Genomic DNA, 23751 nt, shown 5'->3' with positions numbered 1-23751 from the left:
CACATAGGGTATGCACGGGAATAAATCATCATCCGAACCATTCATCTTTATCAAAATTGATCTCAGCCTTTGAACCTAAATGTATCTCACATACATTTTCAAAATCCTTCCTCCCTTATTATATAGATATTTATATATACATTTTGTTTTTATTCTGTTTTGGGTGTGAATATGTGGTTTCAACAGTTATCACTTAGATGCATGGCCTTCATTGCGAAGATGATGAACCAAGGCTTGATGATCAATAGAAAAAGAGAAAAATTTGAATAGATAATTAAAAATTTGAACAAATAGTAAGAAAATTGCGACATTTAGTAAAATTTTAAGCAAATAAAGGGGGGAAATGTAACAGAGACAAAAAATTTGAGCGGATAAGAAAAAATTTGAACAGATAGGAAAATGTTAAATAGATAGGGAAAAAATTTCAAAGGATAGATATAAAATTTGAATAGATAGTTAAAGAAAGTCAACAAATAAATTACGGGATAAAATTAAAAACAAAATGTCCTTTTGGATTTCTCACTAAACTATTTCATAAAATGTGAACCTTTCACTAATAAAAAATATCTACTAGACCTATTGTCTTAGACAATTTCTAGAGTAGATTTTTTCACAAATTTTCACTTTTAGTTACATATGTACTTTCTATATACATGTATAGCTCTCCACCTTACAACATCACTTCATCATTGACTATACTATACTTAGCCATAAAGTTTAAAGAAAAAAATGGGACATAATCAATTAAAAAATAATAAATATTAACTAACCTTTATTATCTTTGGCAAAAGAGTTAAAGTATTGCAGTGATTTATTGTATGAAATAATATTTTAAGCGATAAGTAAGTTTTATATGGTGTGAAAAAAATGTCTGTGATTGCGTAACAGTTAGGATTTTGTGTACAGAGAGAATAGATTGGACAAAAATGAGAAGGAAGAAGGAAATATTTTGTAAGTAATAATAGGTTTGGACTTCTCACCAAACTATATCACAAAATGTGGATCTCTCACTAATAAAAAATATCTACTGGACCTGTTGCCTGAGACAATTGCTAGAGTGGATTTTTCACAAATTTTCTGTTTTTGTTATGTGTACTTCCTATATACATATATACCTCTCTACCTTAGAACCATCACATATATACTTAGCCATAAATTTTGAAGAAAAAAATAGGACATAGTCAATTAGAAAATAATAAATAGTAACTAACCTTTAATATCTTTGGCAAAAGAGTTTAAAAGTATTGTGGTGATCTATTGCATGAAATAATATTTTGAGCGATAAGTGAGCTTTATATGGTGTGAAAAAAAAAAATTGTGATTGTGTAACAGTTAGGGTTTTGTGTAGAGAGAGAATAGATTGGACAAAAAAGAAAAGGAAGAATGAAAGATAAGATTTTGTAAGTAATAGGTTTGCACAAATCAGGAAAGATTTTCTTTTTACTCTCCTTTTGAAAAACATAAATCATGAAACAATTAATATTTTTATAATTATTACATTAATGTGTTAGCCAATAGCATTTTTTAAAATTATTTTTTAATTCAAAATTTCAGTTGGACTGTAGAGCTCCCACAAGCCTTCCCACGAAAACTCACTTTACTATAATATATAGTATAGATAAGGTAATGCTATAATACACATCATTTGCAAGCTATGATATTTGTGGTATTAATTATCACAAATGTTATAACTAGATTATGTCACAACTAATATCGCAATGAGTCACAAGTAATATCACAATGAGTCATAGTCAAATCATATAAGTCATAATTAACATTATAATAAATCATAATCAAACATTACAAAAGTCGTAACTGGAGACATATGGTATGTATTCACCCAAAAAAAAGGCATATGACACACCATTTTGAGGGTTTGTATCTATTTTATAATCGGGCAATGATTCATAACTCTAAATTTGGAGTTCTAACAATAGCTCTAATGATGTGGCATGGAGTAAAAAGAAAAAAAAAAAACACATACATTAAATCATGGAAAATGCTTGAGACCACTAATTAGTGGTAGCACTAATGATGTGACAGTGGGCCCCACCCACTGCTACAATGTTTTCTTTTTTTTTCAACAATGATTCATCCCCCCTTTTCCCCCCACCCCCTTTGACCCCCTCTCTCTCTCATTGGTTACATTTTCTTTTTCTTTTTCTTTTTTTTTCCTGCTCCTCCAATCACCACCTGCCACGTGGCAAAGGGAGGTGAGCGGGTGACCCCCAAAAGGGGGTCCCAAGCATTATTCCTTTTTTTTTTCTTTTAAGTGTGTGCCAACTCACTAGTGGTGATTTAGAGCACCATTTTTAGTGGTATGTATAATTGTCGTTAAATTATTCATGAGTGGGGCCCACTGCCACATAAGTAGAGCTCTCATTAAAGCTCTACTTTTAGTGCTCTTAAACATTTTTGTTTATAATATATCAATTGATATTTTTAATGCTATTTTCTAAAATACAAACACAAATATAGTTGATTTTATTTTTTATATTAATAATTATCAAATTAAAGTATCATATAATTTTGAGGAATTTTTTTAAGGTTCCTGATATTAAGATTTTATAAGATAAATGATGTACAATATTTTTATAATAGTTAAGGTCCCTTAACATTCATTCAAAGAAAATTCGACTAAGAAAATTTTGCCTTACTTAGAGAAATTTAATTTTCGCAGAGAATTTTTTCTGATTTCCCAGAGAAATTTTGAAATTACTCTGAGTTAGTGTCGAAATTTCTCTAAGTTGAATTTTTTCAGTGTAAATGTTGAGAGATTTTAGCTAATAAAAAAAAAATCTTGAACCTCTCCTAATACACAAAATTGGAGAGGGATATTTCACTAATTTTTCCTATAATTTTTCTTAAAAAATGCTAAATAATTTTTCACCATACTAGTTATCTGTTTCAAAACATATAATGCCACTCCACATCCTTACAACCCCACACAAATTATCCATCCTCATCCTGGCTAATTATTTAGTAATTTTGAAATACTATATATCATTACAAAGTGTTTTAAATCAATTATGTAGTAAGAAAAATGTTATGGATTGAAAATTCACTCTCATTAAATATGAGAGACGAAAGATAAAATACTTATTATGTATTGCAATCTCTTATTAACTAAGAATACCAAATTGACAATACTACATAATACTTGGTTGTCTGTGGACTTAATTGTATAATAGAAAGATAATTTTTTTTTTAAAAAAAATGGAAACCCATAAAAAAAAAACCCAAAAATAAGATGACAATATAAAATTCGTTGTTCTCTTAGAGTGTCTCTAATGTATGTACACTACAAGAAAAGCGGGCTTAAAAGACGGAACTTTTTGCGACGGCACATTTGCCGTTGCAAAATGTGGTTTTTTGCGACGATACAACTTGCTGTCGCAAAAAAAAAATGTGACTTTTTGAGGTGGCACAACTTGCCGTCGCAAAAATTAGAGATTTGCGACGGCAAAAATTGCTTTCGCAAAAAAAATAGAGTATTTTTGCGACGGCACCAGCTGTAGTCGCAAAAAAAAAAAAAAGAATTTTTTGAGACTGTAATAGGTACCGTTGCAAAAAAAAAAAAGTAAATATATATATATTGTGGCTTTGAGACGGCGTCATATATATAGTCACAAAATGGTTTAAATAAATGCAACGGTATTTTTCTGTCATAAAAAAATAATAAAAAAACGACGTCGTCTTACTGTTTTGATATAACATTTCTCTTTTCACCTATTTTTTCATCTTCCTCTCTCTCTGTCTCTATATTTGTCTCTCTTCTCTTTCTCTCTCTCACTCATCACTCTTCTTTGTCTGTCTGTCTGTCTCTCTATTTCTCTGTCTCTATCTCTCTTCTCTTTCTCTTTCTCTCTCTCTTTCTCTCACTCATCACTCTTCTCTGTTTGTCTCTCTCTCTTTCTCTTTGTGTCTCTCGCCCATCTCTCTTTTTTCTCTCTCTCTCTTCTCTTTATCTATCTCGCTTTCTCCCTTATCTCTCTCTCGTTTATCTCTTTTCGCTCTCTCCCTCTATCTCTCCTTTCTATGTCTTTTTTTTTTCTATGTCTCGCTTTCATTAATCTCTTTTTGCTTTCTTTCTCTCTCTTTCTCTCTTTGTCTCTCTCTATCTCTTTCTCTCTCTCTCACACATCACTTTTCTCTCTATCTGTCTGTTTGTCTGTCTCTCTCCCCCGCTATGTTCGTCTTGCTCACTCTCTCCCTCATCTCTTCTTTATTTATTGAGCTCCATTTCGATTTATCGATCCACTATAAGAAAATGCACTTTTAGCGACCACTTTGTCTCTTTCTCGCTCATCACTCTATCTCTTTCTCTGTCTCTCTATCTCTTTTCTCTATCTGTCTCTCATTCATCTCTCTCTCTCACCACCCATCTCCTCTACCACATTTACCACTGCTGCAAATGTCATTCCACTACCACCACTACTACCGCTGTTGCCACTCCACTTCTACGACTACCATTACTACCACCATCATCATCACTCCACTACCACCACTACCACCACTACCACTACTGCCACTACTACTACCATTACCTCTCATCTACCATCGCCACTTCGTCTCCTCTACCACTACCACAACTTCACAACTAATCTCCTTCGCCATCGCCATCGCCATCACCACCACCACTACCACCACCTCTTGTCCACCACCTTCACCACTACTGCCACTCCCTCTCCTCTACCACAAAAAATTAGTTCTTGATTTTCAGTAAAAAAAAAATGAAACGGTATTTTTTTGTTGCAAAAAAATTAAAAAAAAAAACAACGTTGTGTTACTCTTTTGATATTTACATTTCTCTCTTCACCCATTTTTTCATCTTCTTGTCTCTCTATCTCTTCTCTTTCTCTCTTTCTCTCTTTCACTCATCACTCTTCTTTTTCTGTATGTTTGTCTGTCTGTCTCTCTCTTTGTCTTTCGTTCATCTTTCTTTTCTCTATCTCTTTCATTTTTCTTCTCTCTCTGTCTCTCTCGCTCATCTCTCTTCTCTCTCTATCTCTCTATTTTTCTATTCTCTCTCTCGTTCATCTTTTTTTGATCTCTTTCTCTCTTTTTGTCTATCTCTCGCCCATCTTTTGTTTCTCTCTGTTTTTCTATCTATCTGTCTGTCTGTTTGTCTGTCTGTCTCTCTCTCTCTCTCACTTTCTCTCACTCATCACTCTTCTCTCTCTATCTGCCTGTCTATTTGTCTGTTCTTTTCTATATTTACTGAGCTCCCTTTCGATTTATCGAGACACTACAAGAAAATGCATTTTTAGAGACCACTTTGTCTCTCTCTTCTCACTCATCACTTTGTCTGTCTCTGTTTCTCTCTATCTCTCATCCCTATCTGTCTTTCACCACCTATCTCCTATTCCACCTTCCCCACTACTGCAAATGCCATTCCATTGCCACCATTACTACCACTGTTGCCACTCCACCTTTACGACTATCATTACTACCACTATCGCCACCACTCCACTACCACCACCACTACTACCATTACCTTTCCTCCACTACTGCTACTCTATCTCCTCTACCACTACCACAACTTCACTACTAATCTCCTTTGTCGCCACCACCACTACCACTATCACCTCTTATCCACTACCTTCACCACTACTGTCACTCCCTATCCTCTACCACAAAAAATTAATTCCTGATTTTTAGTAACAAAAAAAAAAAAAAATATGGATCGCAAAAAAATATTTTTCATTGACCACAAAAAAATAAATTTATTTTCATGGAAAATATTTTTCATTAAAATATTATCCCTACTTCTACCAAATAAAAAATAATTATATTTTTTTTATTCATTAAAATAAAAATGAAACAAATAAATTCTCAACCTTAGTAACTAATAGAAAATGAAAAGTAAAAAAAAAAAATTCATCAACTATAAAAAAAAAATTATTTTAACAAAAAATAAATTTGTTTAGCAACGGCAACCTCTATTGCAAAAAAAAAAAAAAAAAATCATTTTATTATTTAAATATTCATTTGTGCTGAAAACTAACCTAATCCCGCTCGGTTCCCTCCATTTTTTTCCATTCCCGCCAACCTCCCCCCCCAGGCCGGCAAAAAAAAAACCAAAAATCCCCAATCTCTTAGAACCAAAATCCCTAATTTCTACCAAATCTCTCTCTCTCTCTCTCTCTCTCTCTCTCTCTCTCTCTCTCTCTCTCTCTCTCTCTTACGACTGTGAGCATGGCAGGCGACGGCGTCGAGCCACGGCATCGACAAATATATATGTTTACATACACCAATTAGGCATCAGAGTGCTACGCTCGAGTCCTCTTCACACATAAAATTCCTAACCCTAGCTTCACTCTTAGACCTTCAATGGCGTTGTGTCCCTCACTACCATCCCCAAAGTATCTCCGCTTTGAATCTCTCTAACGACCTCACAAAATCACTATCTTGGCTCGTACCGTTTGTCCTAGGGAGCTCCGCCTCGGCCTAGTTCCTCTCCGTCGCGATGGCTTCAGGAACTGGTCGATTTTCGCATTCGCAGCTTCGCACGAGGAATCGGTAAGTTGATTGAAATTTTGAGTAATTTATGCATTCAAGTGTGTTCTAGTGTTGGACTATTGCTTATCTGATTCACGCGAGAATTTCTTTTAGCGTTTTTTTGTTGTTGTTATTGTTGGAATTTTCAATTCTGAATTTGTGTTTGATAAAGAAATGACCTTTATAAATTCTTAGATTGTTTTTCTCAATGACATTACTATAATAGGAATGAGTGAAATTTGTGAGAATTAAATAAAATTCATTGGGTGGTGCATCTAAAAATGTGGTTGAGGATGATGTTTTCTGAAATTATGTTTACATATCTTCATATATATGTTTCTTTGTGCATACGTCAATATATGTATATATATGTGTGTAATAAATATTTTGTTTTGTTATTTTTTTAAGGAAAATATTGGCACAAAGTATAACAATGCCAAAATTTGTAATAAAGTATTTTTCAAGTTATTTTCACTATTACTACCACTGTTGCCACTCCATCTCTATAGGGCACGAGCTTGCATTTTCAGCAGCCCCAATAGCCCTGAGCCAGAAGTTTCCATGTCTCAAGCGCCATTCGATGGGAAGAATATGTATCCAAGTGGAGATGATAATGAAGTCTGCAAGATTTCCATGATTGATTCAGAGAAAACCCTCACCATTGGGGATGGTGGTACTTCTTCTCGAGTTGGAATTTATTGTTTTACCCACATTGTATATACAAGAGTTGGAATTTGTTGCTTTAATAATCGGATTTTACCTTTCTTGAAGAACCTCCATATAGATGAGGTGCATTTGAGTCTCCTTTAGAGCAGGCATGTCATTATAACAGCATTATTAGATTTATTTTGTAGTTATTTTTTTGTACTCTTAACTTTCTGAGTTATTTGGTTAAAAACTCACCTATATTGTTATTTTATCCTAGTGATGTTATTCATTGGTTTGGACATCCTTGGAGATGGGATATGCAAAAAATGGAAACTGGAGAGATGGGAGATGCAATGACATCCTTGGAGAATAGAACCTTGGATTCAAAAAGAGAGATGGACATCCTTGCTGCCCTGGATGAAGTGAAGTCCATGAAGGTACTTGCTTCGTCAAATAACTATTACGTAGTGAACATAATAAACATATATTAAGAGGGTATGTTGGTAATCAATATATAAAAAATATGGGGGTTCAGGGAGGGGATGCCCTATTTCTAACCTAGACCAGATTAGTTTTATTAATCCCCAACCCCGATTAACCCCAACTCATACCCAGTGGTGTCAGGCAGGGATGAGGCTGGAATTCTAGATGTATTGAGAATAACTTAATGATTCAGCTATTTAATTCATGGCCTTATTAACTTCGAAGGTTGGTTAGCTTATTTTGGGTTAAAATGTGAATATGCTTGACATATGGGATCATTAGCCATGTGTGTGAAAGTTTGTTGTTTTATTCATTTTACTCAGATGTGAACTTGAATTTATATTTTAAGCATATAAAATAAGTCTTCTTTCTGTTTTTTCAGTCAAGACAAGCAACTATCAGTGTAGATGCAATATTGGAGGTCTTGCAGAGCTCAGCTGAGGAAAAGGTAAGGTCATTTATGCTAGTTCATTATTTCAACCTTTTGGGTGTAAATACATTTTGTGTAGGCCTTGAACAATGAAGCCTAATTGCCATATTGGTCACTTTTTTGATGTACTAGATTTATGTGAATGGCAGCAGCAGTATCAAATGTGGGATTGAATTTATGTTTAGCTAGCAATACTATTTTATACCTGCAGAACTGCCTGAAGTAAGCATGTAGTTTGACCATTTTTTTAGATGGGCTGCATTCAAGCAATCTTCTACTCAATTTTCAACATAATAGGTTTTGATTCAGGTTGCCTCCTTAACTCATTGAACTAAAAATTAACACAAGTAATAAGTTCTAGATATATATATATATATATATTAAGTCTTTGAATGTCTCTTTTTCTTCTTTTGAGATAAGTTAGTTAAATGGCTGGTTTGACATGCCTACCTAAAATACGTTCAGTGTTATGGCTAGGCATTGGCTGTATTGATCTGACAAGAATTTGATGGGGCTCGAATTCAAAAGCAAACTATAATTTTGTTGGAATTTGAGCTTCAATATTTCTGTAGTTAAACTATTGGATCAATTGATGTCATAACAAATCATCCAAAGGTATAGTTATTTGACCACATCATAGCTGCAGTGTGAATTTGTCAAGGCAGCATAGGAACTCAAAACATGTGAATTTGGATACTATTTTATCACCATCAGTTCTTACTAAGTCATGGGATTTTTTTTGTCAACAGGAAAAGAAGTTGGAAGAAGAGGAAAAGAAGTTGGAGTGAGTATATCATTGTCAAACTACTGTTACTTTGTGATATTGCTGCCTTTGTTTTCTGGTAGTTTGTACTCGTGAGATTTACTTGGTGTCAAAATTCTTTCTCAAGCACCAAGAGAGGTCGTTTGCAGGATCGATGATGATATTCTTGACGATGATGAAGATTTATCTCAGATTTCAACTGACAATGCTAAAACATCAAACAATAATTCAAAAGTATGATCCTTTTCTAATAATTTGGTTGTATGATCAATATGTATCTAATGAATGGTTTGAAAAATGACAAGAGGATAAAAAAGTGAAGATTTTAAAAGATATAAATTGGAGAATAAGAAGGTTAAAAGGATAATTAGAGATGCTAAGCTAAAAGACTACACCAATCTTTATTCTAGATTAGTTAGTAAAGATGAAGAAAATAATATTTAAAAATTTCCTAAATTGAGATAAATGAAATAAGATACTTAATCAGGTTAAGCATATAAAAGTGAGGATTTGTAGGTGTTAGTCAAGGATGAGGAGGTTAAGGAAATGTGAAAAAATTATTTTTAGAAACTGTTAAATGAAAATCATTTAGCACGAAACTTGGCACACACGACCGCCTAGGCACGAGAGACTTGTAGGAGAAGACGGGACTCCAATCGGGTTCCCGGTTTGGGAGTTAGAGTCGGATTTCACTCTAGGCAAACTAGTTCCTTAAGGAATTTGAATTTGAGGTGTTGACGCCCCAAAATCGCATCGGTTTAGCACGAAACTTGGCACACACGACCGTCTAGGTACGAGAGACTTGTGGGAGAAGACGGGACTCCAATCGGGTTCCCGGTTTGAGAGTTACAGCCAAATTTCACTCTAGGCAAACTAGTTCCTTAAGAAACTTGAATTCGAGGTGTTGATGCCCCAAAATCACCGAATGGCGTCAGATTAGCACGAAACTTGGCACACATGATTACCTAGGCACGAGAGACTTGTGGGAGAAGACGGGACTCCAATCGGGTTCCCGGTTTGGGAGTTAAAGCCGGATTTAATTATCTTTGTAGTTATATAGTAATTAATTTTATTATATTTTTTTTATTTTTTTGTAATTAAAATATAAACACATAATTATATTGTCATTAATTATTTTTATTTTTTGTTTACAGATATTTCCTAAGTAGCGGTTTGCTTCTTTTGGAATGCAGGCGGGAGTTAGATTGCGACTAACTTTTGCTTTTGTTACCTATGGAAAAATCATGAGGAAAACTTTTATTTTTTATTTATGTTATTTTGATTTGTGAACAACATTATATATTTAAACATTGTACATGTATTATGCAACATTATGTAGCGAGATAATTTTGCTGGTGTGTTGTTATGAATGGAAGAATATTTTTATTATGGATGAATTGTTGTTTTTATACTAGAATTTTTATATTATTATATAATTATCGGTTTCTTTTTTAATTATTTTTCATTTAATACAGGTAATTTTTATTGATGTTTTTTTTTTTTGACGTTAGCATTGCCGTCGCAAAAGATATTGCCAATAGTTGGAAAAAACCTTTCGCGACAGTCTTGTTTGTCGTCGCAAATAATATCTTAACGACAGCATATCTGTGCTGTCTCAATAACTTTTAGCGGCGACAAGTACCCCAGTAGTAAATAACACTTTTAGCGACGACATTTTTTTCCTTTGCAAATACCACTTTTAGCGACGTCAACACAGTGCCGTCTCAAAAAATTTTAGATTTTTACATATTATTGCCGACGGCATAATTCCGTCGCAAAAAAGGCAACTTACCGTTGCAGAAAAAAGGCGACGACACTTTGCCGTTGCAAAAAACTTTTAGCAACACCCTTTGTTGTGACCTCCCCTTTGCCGTCGTAAAAACGTTTTTGAGACGGCGCTTTGAGTATTTGCGACGGCAATTTGTCGTCGCAAAAAGTCAAATTTTTTGTAGTGATAGGCACTTTATCTATCTAAATATTATTGTAAAGTATATATATTTTATTTGTTTGTCAATTTTTTATATTTCTACTCCAATCATACTCTTTATTTTAGCTATTCATCTAAATATTATTAACTTTGTAGAATGCCACACTAGCAATAAAGATGAAAGGAAATGATTATAAGGATTAATACATTTTACCTAGCCTTTGAAGACTAGGTACATGTAAACTAGTGAGCAACTCCAACCACACTCTCTACTTTTCACTAGCTAAAGTACAAAAAAAGTACACTCTTTATTTTACCTAATTACTTTAGTTATTGTGTTCTCCAACCACGCTCTTTATTTTAGCTAATCATTTAAACTAACTTAATTAATTTTTAAAATAAAAAAATAGTAATTGTTAATATTTTACTAATATAAATTTGCAATAATAATAAATTTGCTCATACAAACATACAAAACCTGTAGTATGAGGAGAAAAAAATACAAAATACAAAATATATTATTCCGTAATTCATCAGGCATAATTGAAAGAACATATAAAATTGCTACATACACACACACACACACACATATTTATATATAAAATATGTAAAATCCCAAATCCAAGACATAAATACACAAAAATCTAAAGTATACACATACATAATTGTTTAGAGAGCCTCTGAGGCTCTTCAATTGTAGCCACAAAAAAAATTGGATGATAAAGTAGCTAACCCAATAGCTAGTCCATTGGAGCTCAAAATAGACTTACATTGGCTAAAATGTCTAATAAATCTTGTTTAACTATTCCCTTGGATATGCTCCGAGTGTGAATTAAGTTAAAATGTCTAATCATATGCCTAGTACATTTGCATTGAAAAATATAAGTTATACTAGGCATTTTGACTAACAATTATTATATGCCTAGTGAGATGCTCTTTTAACTAGCTAACATCCAAAAAAAGTATCTCTTTATTTTACCTAATTACTTTTTTATTTATGTGTTCCAATGATACTATTTATTTTATGGGTATATAATTGTCTCTGTTGTTTAGCAAATTACAAATATTCATTGTCATAATTGTTTATTTAATAAAATTAACTAAAAAAAAAATCATATTTGCGCTCTTATATAATAATAAAATTATTTAAATTATTAATTAAAATAAATTTCTGACATAATTAAAAACTGTAAATTAACTTGATAATTTATCGATAAAAAAATCATTTGTTATGAAATTATAAAGTTAAATGGACGAGATATAATTTCTAAAATTATAAGAAGTAATTAATATTTTAAACAAATCTCAAGGTGTATATTTATAATTCATCCTTATTTTATCTATTCATTCACAAATTATAAAGAGAGCCTTCTATGACTTTTCAAATGCAGCCATTCCAAGGAAGAGATGGCGAAAAAAAGGTTAAAATAATTATTGTACTTACTAACTAGCTTATTTATTAGGAGTAAAATAGGTAACTAGCTATAATAGCTAAAGTCCATTCGAGCAACTCCAAAATTGTTAGGCAAAATATCTTATAAAAGTACACAAAAAAATATTGTTCAGTATGTTTGGTTTGAATTTTCTGAATTCGTTTTTTATTTTTATTTTTAGTGAATATTTTTAAAATTTTTAATATTTTTTTTTTACTTTTTTAGATGCACCCTACGTACATGTATTTAAAAATTAAAAAAGTTGTAAAAAAATATTTTAAAAAATTAATAAATACATAAAAATACAAAAAAATATACTGAATTTTTGTATTTTTGACATTTAGTGAATTTTTAAAATTTTTTTTTACAATTTTTAACTTTTTAGGTGTATTTATGTTAAGTGTGTCCAAAAAGTAGTAAAAATGCTTAAAATATTAAAAAAAAATAGTAAAAACAAAAAAACACGAAAAATAAGAAAATAAAATTTTTTGAAAAATGTTTTTGAAAAAATGGAACCAAGCATTTTGATTTCTATTTTGCTTAACTAGTTTAGTTAATGTATACTCTAATCAAATTCTTTATTTTAGATAACTAATTAAACTAACTTAACTAATCTGTTAAAGAAAAATATTATAAACATAAATAAAAAAAATATAATATTTTTTATGACATGTTACATACTAATTTAATTTTAATCTGATTGTTGACATGACATTATAAATATTTACTTTTTAAAAATATATTACTAATTTTTTTTTAAAATAATATTTTTACACGATTATATTTTTAAATGATTATAATATTTCAACAATAATATTTTTAGATGATCAAATGGCTGGAGAAAAAAGTAAACAACAAATATAAAGCAAACAGAAATGCAGCAAAGATAGACATAGGAAGCAAATGTGGATGAATGACGGGAGGACATTTTGCCTAGCATTAAATACTAGCTACTTGTAGGGAGCCAAAATAAAAATAAATAAAATGCCTCTTATAATACAAAGCTAAAACAATTTCACTAAAAAAAATACCTCATATAACTCTTTTGCCTCCTTCCCGGAGTTGCTCGTGGTCTCACCTAAGCTTTGTGTGCAAAGTTTTGAAACAGTTAGCAAGATTCTTCGGTAAATTACAGTGAGCTTCCAAATATTACCAAAATTACAACTAGACTCATGATTATTGGCAAATGACACGGACCTCTCCTCATGGGTCTCAAAAGTTCTCTGTTAACAAAGACATTACAAAAACAAAAACACTGCTAAATATAAAAATACACAAAAAAAAAAACTACTAAAAAAAGTATTTTTTACAACGACTACCAGCTGTCGTAAAAAAGAGAAATATAATCACAATTTTTTTTGCGACAACCCATGCAACAGCAAATGGGAGACATAAATATGGAGGTGGCAAATATTTTTTTGTGACGGTGAAGTAGTGGTCGCAAATTATTTGCGACCACCTAACTTACTTTTTGCGTCTATTGTTTTGCCGTCACAAAAAATTAAAAAAAAAATGCTTGTTATGTTTTAGCGACCATCTAATTTCGGTCACAAATAGTATTCAATGACATTTGTCGCAAATAATTAGTTATTATAAAAATTATATATGCATTTGTTACATCAAAAATATCAATTGCATGCGCTTAATAATTTTTTATTTGAAAAATAACATAAAATTAACAAATTAATTTAAACATGTAATAGAAATATATATTGTCATATATATATGTCCATACCATGTTTCCTTTGCCAGCTTCATTGCACACTCCGGATCATCACAAATCAAGACAATGTCGAACAGGGTTCCAGATTTCACCTGACAAAATTCATGCAACTTGCTTCATAGTCACAATTCCAAAAGAATGATAAACCATTTATGAGGGAAAAAATAGAAATACCTGCCACAATTCAATGCCCACGTACTTCAACTTCGGGAAAACATAGAGATCATCGTCACCTTTGAACTCTGCAGCATTTTGGCAACATAGTAAAAAGTCAGTTTTTTGGGTTTTTGATTTTTTTGGCCATATCACCTCTACTTTTTTCACACAAAAAGCTAAAAAGTCAAAAAAAAAAAAAATTAAAAAATCAATTTTTTACCTATTTTTCAAAACAGCATAGTAGCAATTTTTCGGTGTTAATGAAACATGTAACGTAAAGATTTAGAGCAACCTAGGTTGTCAATCATAGGTGCCTTCCACTTGCCCTGCTAGTTGGGATTCTTAATTTTCTAAAAAAAGGAACTTACTAGTTATAAATCAGTGGTTTCTAATGGCAACAGTTACATAAATTTAACGTAGAAATTCCACATATCTTTGTCTTCCATGGACCCTGGTAGTCTGGATTAAGCATTGTTGTGGGTGTCCACTCACTATCTTCTTCATCATCCCAATCTTCAGGCTGAAATTGGAAACCATCTTACTTAGTGACTACATTACTTCTAGCAAGAATTTCAAAATATGTCTATATTTCACCTAATTTCACATACCTTTTCTCTTTTCTTTTCCAAATCCCTTTTCAAATCCTGTAACCAAACACAACATTAATGACTACATTACTTCTAACAAGAATTTCAAAACATGAGTATATATGATACTGCATAGAATTTTAAATGAATACCTTTATGGCATCAGGATCAGGTATCTCCTTTGGGATATCATCATAAGCCTGTCAAAACAAGAAAATGTTCAACCCAACTGCCGACCCCATATTCTCAGTTGTCAAATAAATTTAGGAAAAAATAAAAATGAATTATTAACTAAATGTTCACTATCACTGGTTTCTTATCTTCAAGATCAAGAAAGAATTTTGTCGTCCCTATCTTCAAGCTGTCATCAATAAGCAATTGGGTCATTATCAAAAATTTGAAAAGGAAAAAAATAATAAAAACGCTGAATTAGTCAAATATGAGACAAATCTTCCAAGCATAAGCAATTACCTTATAGGCCTCAGTTGATTGTCTTTGTTGGTAGAAGGTCCCAATCAGAGTACAAGCTGCCAGATTGCTTCTCCACATTGTCAATGAGGATGTTGTAGGTAGCTTCAGAACGGAGGATGAATGTATAGACATGAGTCAGCTAGTTGGTCTCACAAGGAACATCCTTCTTGATAAAGTGATTTGTGTCGTTGTATGAAAGAATAGACAAAAAGAAAAACACACAAGTATATCAAAATTTTCTTTCTCCTTTCTTCTTTTTCCCCATTTTCTAAGCAACCAAAAGAGCATAAAAGGAATATATCAAAGAGCAATCTCCTTAAAAAATAATCTGCAACATGAAAAAGAGCATGATAAACATCTCATGAGCCCCATATAGGATTCCGTTTGAAAAAAGAAAAAGAAAAAGATCATCATAAGTTTGTAATATGTATTGCAATGTGATGCATTTGACTAATTAGTTCTAAAGATGCCCTTTTATTAGGATTTATCAAAATTTACCTTGTTTAGCCCCTGAGTAATTTGTGTCCTAATGAGGAATGGATCTAGGAAAATCGATGCACACTGCATCTGCCTTTCTTCTCTGCACAACATTGCATTTCAATTTTCAGTGGAGACCTTATTGCTACTTTCTCGTGGAAAAATTCTAACTTATATACACACAAATTCTTACCATCTAATCATTTTTTGCCCAGGTGGCATTGTTTTTAACTGCTAAAAACATTAAAATTAGAATGAGTTATGATTACTCGATAAAAATTAACCCATTGTTGCGAACAACTAGATTATTAAGAGTGCATAAATCATAGTTAATGATTCAAAAGCACGTCAACAACCTCCTGACGAGGCTGGAATCATAAACCATTATCTTTCATGCCTAATTAAAGCACCTTAACAAGTCTTTGTTGCGCAATAGAATACTAACATTGTTACCCACTTCCAGAACAACTCTATTTGGCCTAAAGAACACACTGCTGAATTTTGCATCAGTGGCCAGCCGGCCAGTGATGAGGGTTCCCGGCCACCAGTGATGGTCAGCTAGCCATCAATGTTGGTCTGTCGGCCACCTGCCGGCCACTGTTGCCCAGTTCTTCTTGCTGCAACAAAGAATAAATAAAGCATGCACAGAGATTTTCAAGGGTTGTCTGCACAACTTACCCCTCCTTTTCATGAACAAATCAAAGGAGTAATGAACTTGATTCACAAACCACCAACTCAAGCAATTTCATTGCATGATGGTATGTGAACCAAAGTCTGCAATTTCAATAAATGCAACAAAATGAGACTCTCAAAACCACCTCCCTATCATGAATGATCGAGGGAAGTAGTGACCTTGGAACCTTGAATCATTTCATCACTAATGATTATAAAATGGTTCAAGCTTACATATGTTCAATTAACATCTGATTGAACACAACCAAATTATTATCTTTCACCATTTTAGTCCCAATTTTAATTACTCCATTTTAAATTACCAATCATCCTTTAATCAATTGAGTCCAAAGAGTGAGTTTAAGTCCTCTAATGGAAAGAGAGCTCAAACCAAGAGTTGTTTTAGGCATGAAAGAGACACCATACCATTGGTAATGACCCCCCCTAAGGGATTAAACCATTAAGCATGACACCTCAATCTCATGCTTTAGACAAACAAGTAGTTTGAACCACTGTCAAAGCAAAAAGCCAAGAAATGAGGGAGGTTATAGAGATGATTAGTGCTGAAAGTGAGTGATAAGAGCATAAATAAATGCAATCAACTCAAACAAGATAGTGTCTAAGGCCTAGAACACCAAACTCATGAGGACAATTACACTATAAGCATGCAAAACAAACCTCAAATGTAACTATCACTAAAAAATGGTGCTAAAACAGGTCTAATACAGTCCTAAAATATGCTAGAATTGAGCTTAAAAAGTCTAGATTAATATGCTAAAACATGGCACAAACTAGGCTAGTAAGCAAGACACAAGGAGGGGAGGCTAACCCCTCCAAATTTGGACTTCAAAACATGATTTTGGCCACTGAAATAACTTTGAAAATTAATGTTTTAAAGCTCAAAAAAAGATGATAAAAGCATGGGAAACACAAGGGCAAAGGCCTCTAAAACAAGGTACAAAGAAGAGTGAACTGCTCCTCAACCTTTAATGGCCTTAGAACCCAAGTTTCAGCCCAAAAATGCAGAAGTTTTACAGCCCAAAATCAGTTGGAAAACAACAAGTAAAATAGGAGAGAAAGTAAGCAAATAGGCAAAGCCTTATACCTTTTGAAGAGAAGAAGTAATTCAAGCAACAAAACCAAGACAACACACCTTTCAAGAGCTCAAACCAAGCTCAAAAGTGCCCCAACTCAAAGATGAGAAGATCTGGTTAAGGGTGCGTATGCAAAGGCCAAGGATTTGTAGGCAAAAGTGTAGAGATTTGCTAGAGAGAGACAATTATGGAGAGAGAGGAAAAATTTTGATCTCAAAATTTTCTAACCTTAAAACAAGAGAGAGGGGTCTCGTATATATAGAAAATATGAATTCCCTACAAGAATATCCAGCCCTACACGTGGGTGCAGATGCATGCATTTGTGGAAACAGCTAGCACAACTATCACAAAATATCAGCAAAAAAATTGCTGGCTGGCCAACCATCAGTGGTGGCCGACAAGCCATATTAGTGGCTGACAGCCAAAAAGTGATGGCCGGCAGCCCAAAAAAGGTGGCCAGCAAGCCACCAGAAGCTTTAGGCTTGAAAAACCAAGGCTTGGTCCAAGAATGAGGCAACAAGGGTGCAAGGTTTGAAAGGCTCAAAGCTGTGGCATCCCGCTGAGGACTTCGAGCACTTGACGAGCATATAAACTCATCATTAGGTGTCCATGCAATGACGTCCAAGTCGTAAGGGTTGTCAAAAATAGAGTGTCTACATGTAGACACCCCATTTTTGACCGATCTTAAGACTCAGACGTCATCGATTGAGCGCTCGGTGATAGTGTATGTTGCGCTTGTTTCGAGGTTTCGGAGTTTTGGCTGATAGTCTTGTCTCCGGGCCTCTGAACTCTTTGTGCTTCGACTCGGTTTGTGGACCGAATCTTGTTTTCTCTTCTCGGAGGGAGGGAGAGGTCTTATAGACCATCTCTTTGTGGTCATAGACCACTTTTTGTGGTCGTAGGCCACTTTTCCCGTTTGGAGACTAGTTTTTGATTTTTGGAGCTTTCGGCCGCGCGTCTTGTCTCAGGACCGCTTAACGTTCTCCGTTTGGCGTGATTTTTGAACCATGCCTTGTTGCCTCTTCCTAGAGAAACACTGTGGTTCAGGAGACCACTTTTGTGGTCATATGCCACTTTTGATGCCTGTCACGACCCAAACCCACCCATGTGGGTTTAGCACCGTAACCGGCCAGTAATCCATGGATTACCAAAGGCCTCTGAACAAATTAGCAAATAATAAAGGGTTGCGGAAGCAATAATACAAAATAGACAAGGTCTAATGAGGTATGATAACGTACATGGGACAGAACATTTCAAAACTTGTATATATATACTTAAACATGCCAGTCCAGATACACAATATTTACAAGGTATATATAGAATGCACTTCCCAAGACCTGACTTTACAGAGCATACACAAAGACTAGCATGTATACAAAAACAACCATGGCATTAGGCTTCGTTCGGAACCTCCTCGGGAGGCACAACAGTTGGATGACAAAAACGAAACAGAAGGCCGTCAACTCTGGCCCTGGTCATGTGCCGGCTCACCTACGTACATAATATAAACTGTGAGTGAAAGCCCAGTGAATAATAATAGAGTAAAGGGTTTCAATGAATGAGTTCGTACAGATTTAGAAATCATAATTCAGATTTGTATCAAATTCATCATTTATCCATATCATATACAGACAGAAATCATAAGTCATGATTAAGTTTACGTGATACATCCATTAGCATTAACAGAACATAACAGAACAGAACAGAACGTATACACGCGAGGTTACAAATAACCAGTTCCATAAAGGAACCTCCAGATCCGGGCAACAGAACAGAAGCTGAGCCCCCGTGACAGGGCCTCCGGTATGGGTAACAGAGTGCAGACAGAAATAAGTTCCATAAAGGAACCTCCGATACCGGGGAACAGCTAACAGCTATCACATGATGCTAAGGATGTCACGAATACACATCAGAAATTGAACAATTATTCATTGTATAGAGCATATTATTTCGGAAAACAGATCTTGTTTTATCACACAGAAAGTAGATACAGTTTGAACATAACTTTACTAAGTTATTACTCATAGTTGGTCTTGAGACAAACAGACGGAGCAGATTAGTCAGACAGAACGCGGCACATGACCTACATAACACATAACAAATACACATTTGAAACACACATTCTAATTGCACTAAACTTATGGCGTTGGTTCTCAGTGTGTTTCTAACCTTCAATCCTCATAAAAAGGTCTTAAACATGGCCTAGGACTGCTGTAGACACCCCATTTTTGACCGTCCTTGAGACTTGGACGTCACCGCTTGGAACACTCGGTGATTATTCATGTATGTGTTCGTTTAGAGTTCCCGGAGGTTTCGGCTCGCGCGCCCTGTTTCAGGATCTCCAAACTTGACCGTGTAGTGTCTGGTTTCACACCGAACACTTATGTTTTGCCTTGGAAGGGCAAGGAAGGCCTTGTAAGGCATCCTTACACACCACCGGCAGTGGCTAGAGGCCACCGGCTGGTCTTTTGCTTCCATCGGCACATTTTATTGCCGGTCGGCATAGTTTGTTGCCGATCGGCACTTTTTTTTGTTGAAACAACTTTTTTGGGCAGCTGACCACTGTTCATCCACTTTATGGAGATATTTTGTGCCAGCTGTGATAGCTGGCACCAACTCTGCCTCCCCCCATACACGTGTATGGAGGGATCTCCCTCTAAGCAAGCTTGTTGTATAAGCTTTGCAAGGGGGAGTCTTATAAGAGGGAGGGTCTTCCTCTTTATTCTAGGTTAGAATTTTGGAACCAAAAACCAGAGCTTTGAGATATAGATACACTCTATCCCTATATCTTCCTCTCTCCCCTCCTTTGTGTGTGTTTCCTTGGCCTAAAGGTGGTTTTTACCTTACTTTTGCACTATTACACACACTATTACACCTTACTCCGAGATTGAGGAACTTGGGGGGTTGATTCTTGAGTTTTTGGACTAGTTTTGATCAAAAGAAGAGGGCTAGACCATTTGTTCTTCAAGGGTTCTTCAAGGGTAAGCATCTTGCTTTATATTCCCCAAACTTGCAATAGTTTTCTACCTATCTTGCTTGCTATTTTAGCTCTTGTGTATAACATAAAAAAGGCTTATATTTTCATGCTTTAGAACTTTCATTAAGGTTGTTTGGTGTTTTGAGTGCAAACTCACTCTATTAGGCCTTGTTTGGCCACTTTTGTTGCCTCTTTGGTTAAGCTTTGGTCATCTTTGTATTTTGATCTCTTCACCACTGAAAATCAGTGTATTTTTAGGGTTGAAGAGGTCGGTTTGAAGTCTTGCATAGGGGAGGGACACCCCTCTCCCTTTATTGTCTTGTTTCCTTGAGTTGTGGCCCAAAAGGGTGGCATGCATGCTTGCTTGGCTTTTGCTTCATTTCAGAACTTTTTGGGTGTTTTTAGGTCATGTGGGATCTCTGTTTTTGGCCGGATTTGTGCCTCCTTGTATGCTTGTAGCACTTGCTTTGTATTGCTCCTTTTGGCCTAGAAATGTCCCTTGTGTTTAGACCATGATTTTTGCATGTGTTGGCTTAGTTCCATGAAGATATTAGCACTATTTTTCCATGCTTAAAGTCTGTTGGTTATCCATTTGGTCATGTTTGACATGTTTGACATGGTTGCTATGCATTTTGGCTTGTGAGCCCTCAAGTATATGAGTCACAAGCATGCCTTAGTTGGTCCACTTTAATGAGTCGAAGTTGTTTGCCATGCCATTTCAGTCCCTAAATCATGTTTGCATGCTCGCATTCATGATCCCTTTTGTGTCTTGAGGGTGTGCCCCTTTATGCCTACATTTGAGCCTTGGTGCATATGCCTCTTGGGAGTCACCATAGCTGCCATTTTAGGAGAGTTTGGAGTTCTATCTTGGTCTGTAAAATTCTGTTTTTACTTGTTTTAATCATGCCATGAGAGGTCATGTTGGTGGGGGTAAGTTGTCTCCTTTTTGTGCCTTAACCTTGGGACCATTAGTTTGCTTGTTAGCATGAGTATTGGTCCACCTTTTAGACATCTTTTGGCCGTTGTTTTGGGATGGTTTAAGGTCTGCCCCTTTATGGTTCTAGGCCCCATTGCATGCTTGTTTCATATTTGTTGCATGGTTACTTCGTTAAGCCTCGTAGCATGTTAATCCCATTCCCAAATTGGTCCATGTTTGCATCATATTTGCACCTTGTATGCTTGGCATTACACATTTGTCATGTTGGTTGCATAATGCTTGTTGTGCCTTGCATCTTGGTATCATGTTGCATTTTGAGCCATGTTTGCATAACATGCATTGCATTTACTTGGTTTGGGGTGTCAAACCAAGTGTGGGAATCAAGGAACATTCATACTTCAAGTGATGTAATGTGCCTCGATTCCCGGTCACCGGGGCCTTTGACTCCAACTTGATAAGGCTTCGGTTTTCATTTTGTTTGTTGCATGCATCTTTATATCAAATGGCAAATTTGATTCTTTGAGCCACCATGCACCATTGATGGTTCGAAGATCGAAGGACATGTTTCCTTGAGTTCAAAACATGATAGGAAGTATGACCATGCTTACATGTACCTGAAAACCCCATGCCATGCATTGTCTATTCTCTGTTTGCTGTCAAAACTGTCTCTGCAGGAAGTTTCTGCCGACCGGCAGAATTCAGTGCCGGCCGGCAACATTTTAAGTGCCGATTATCAATTCAACAGCCGACGGAAATTCTGGGGTGCCGGTAGGAATTCTGTCTGGCCGGTGGTGCTCTGCAGTGTGTGAGGAACCTGCTCCAGGACTTGGGAAATTTTCAGAGAGATAAGGCAGTACAAACAGAAGTGGCAGGGGTACGGCACGGGTTTTTCGGGCGAGCCGAGTTCCGAGCATGCATCATCTGCGCATCCCGAGGCAGCGGCTGTGGCCACCCTCTCCTTTCTTTTGCATCCTTCCTTTTAATTAATTAAGAATTCTGTAATAATTTTATTTTGTTTTTTATTTGGGACTGTAATATTTATTTGGACCCTCCGATTGAGGGCAATGATGTAATAAGTGTGTGTGGGTGGTGTGTGTCTTCCAACCCCACTTCTTTCTTCCCTTTTATTTACCTGCTTACGATGGTAGATTAGGGCATGTTTAAATTCAGCATACCTTATGCTATGCATGCGTGCATTCATGCATTTGTACTGCATGTATTGGGCTCGGTACATCACGCTAACTGCATTTGTACTTCAATTTACAAATCGAATATATGATAATTGATCGCATTACATATGCCATGCTTAGGTTAACCGAGCCTATCTAAATTGCATATTGTATGTGTTGCATTAGGCAATTTAACATGAACTAGGACACGCACATTTTGCTAACTAGTTTACTATTTTGGCACGGAGTACTAGGTAAGCTTTTATGCTTTAGCATATCGCATGCGTGTGAATGTTGCCATGATAGCATGATTACCATGAGGCTAGCTGCTTATGTGATATAACTGCTTGAATGCCTGTGGATGGAGGTTGAATTATCTAAATTGGAATAATGTATCAAAACTGTGAGTTTTAAGCCCACTAGATAGTGGCAAAATCATCTTTTCTAAAAGCCCACTTGAGGGTGGCAAAATCTGCATTTTAGCCTACTTGCGAGTAGCAAACCATTTTCAAAACAAACATGAAATGTTTTGTTCCAATTTGGGCAATTTGGTCTATACTTGTTTGCTGCGCGCATAACATAGTAATTCTAGGCTAACAATTGGTTTAAGAACACATAAAGTTTTCAAAAACGGATATCACGGTTAGTAGAGGCCGGTCTTCGGACCGGGCGAAAAGGGGTGCTCATAGCTGACCTTCCCCGATCGTACCCAAGCTCCCGAGCCGAGACAACTCCGGTGATGACGGACATGTGGCCTTCGGCACCGAGTCAGGGTTTCTTAAATTCTCCCATTTTAAAATATTTAGGTGGCGACTCTGTATCTGGCAAAGCAGTCCATGTTTGGCACTACTTTTTCAAAAATCTGTTTCTCAAAACGATTTGCCAGATTTGGACTCTTTGGTTCAGATTTAGAACCGTGACACAAATCGAGTCCGAACTGTAGCGAGGGCCTTCGCGGGCGCTGCTACAACTGCCTAGGATGGAATGAGGATGCAAACATGCCTTGAAAACCATTTCCTAAATTTTGCTGAAGATAAGGTCCATGCTCCAGCGTGGATTACCCCGCTCGAGCGGACATGCAGATGTTGAAGCTCTGCTCGAGCATGAACTTCCTCGCTCGAGCGGACTGTAAAATCTACAAAAATACTGGATGCAAGATTTTCACGCTTGACCTCCGCTCGAGCGGACTGCAAAACACACAAACTTCGAGGTATATGCATTTCACGCTCGAGCGTAACTATAGACGCTCGAGCAGAAGTGCATGTACTCAGGATTCACGCTCGAGCGCGAAAGTACCCGCTCG

The 23751-nt window shown here is 35.4% G+C and overlaps 1 long non-coding RNA gene across 1 annotated transcript; it reads right to left on the bottom strand.

Annotated features, from left to right (window-relative positions):
- Positions 1-13136: 13136 nt before the first annotated feature.
- On the bottom strand, positions 13137-14584 carry LOC114322855 (uncharacterized). The gene is made up of 4 exons (XR_014332026.1): positions 14433-14584; positions 14083-14150; positions 13921-14000; positions 13137-13408 (listed from the first exon to the last, which is right to left on the bottom strand). It is a non-coding gene; the product is annotated as an uncharacterized LOC114322855 (long non-coding RNA).
- Positions 14585-23751: the final 9167 nt, after the last annotated feature.

Source organism: Camellia sinensis, chromosome 6 (assembly GCF_055761805.1).
Source record: "Camellia sinensis isolate YWXY chromosome 6, ASM5576180v1, whole genome shotgun sequence".
NCBI lineage: Eukaryota > Viridiplantae > Streptophyta > Magnoliopsida > Ericales > Theaceae > Camellia > Camellia sinensis.
This window is presented reverse-complemented; position numbering and strand designations above follow the sequence as displayed.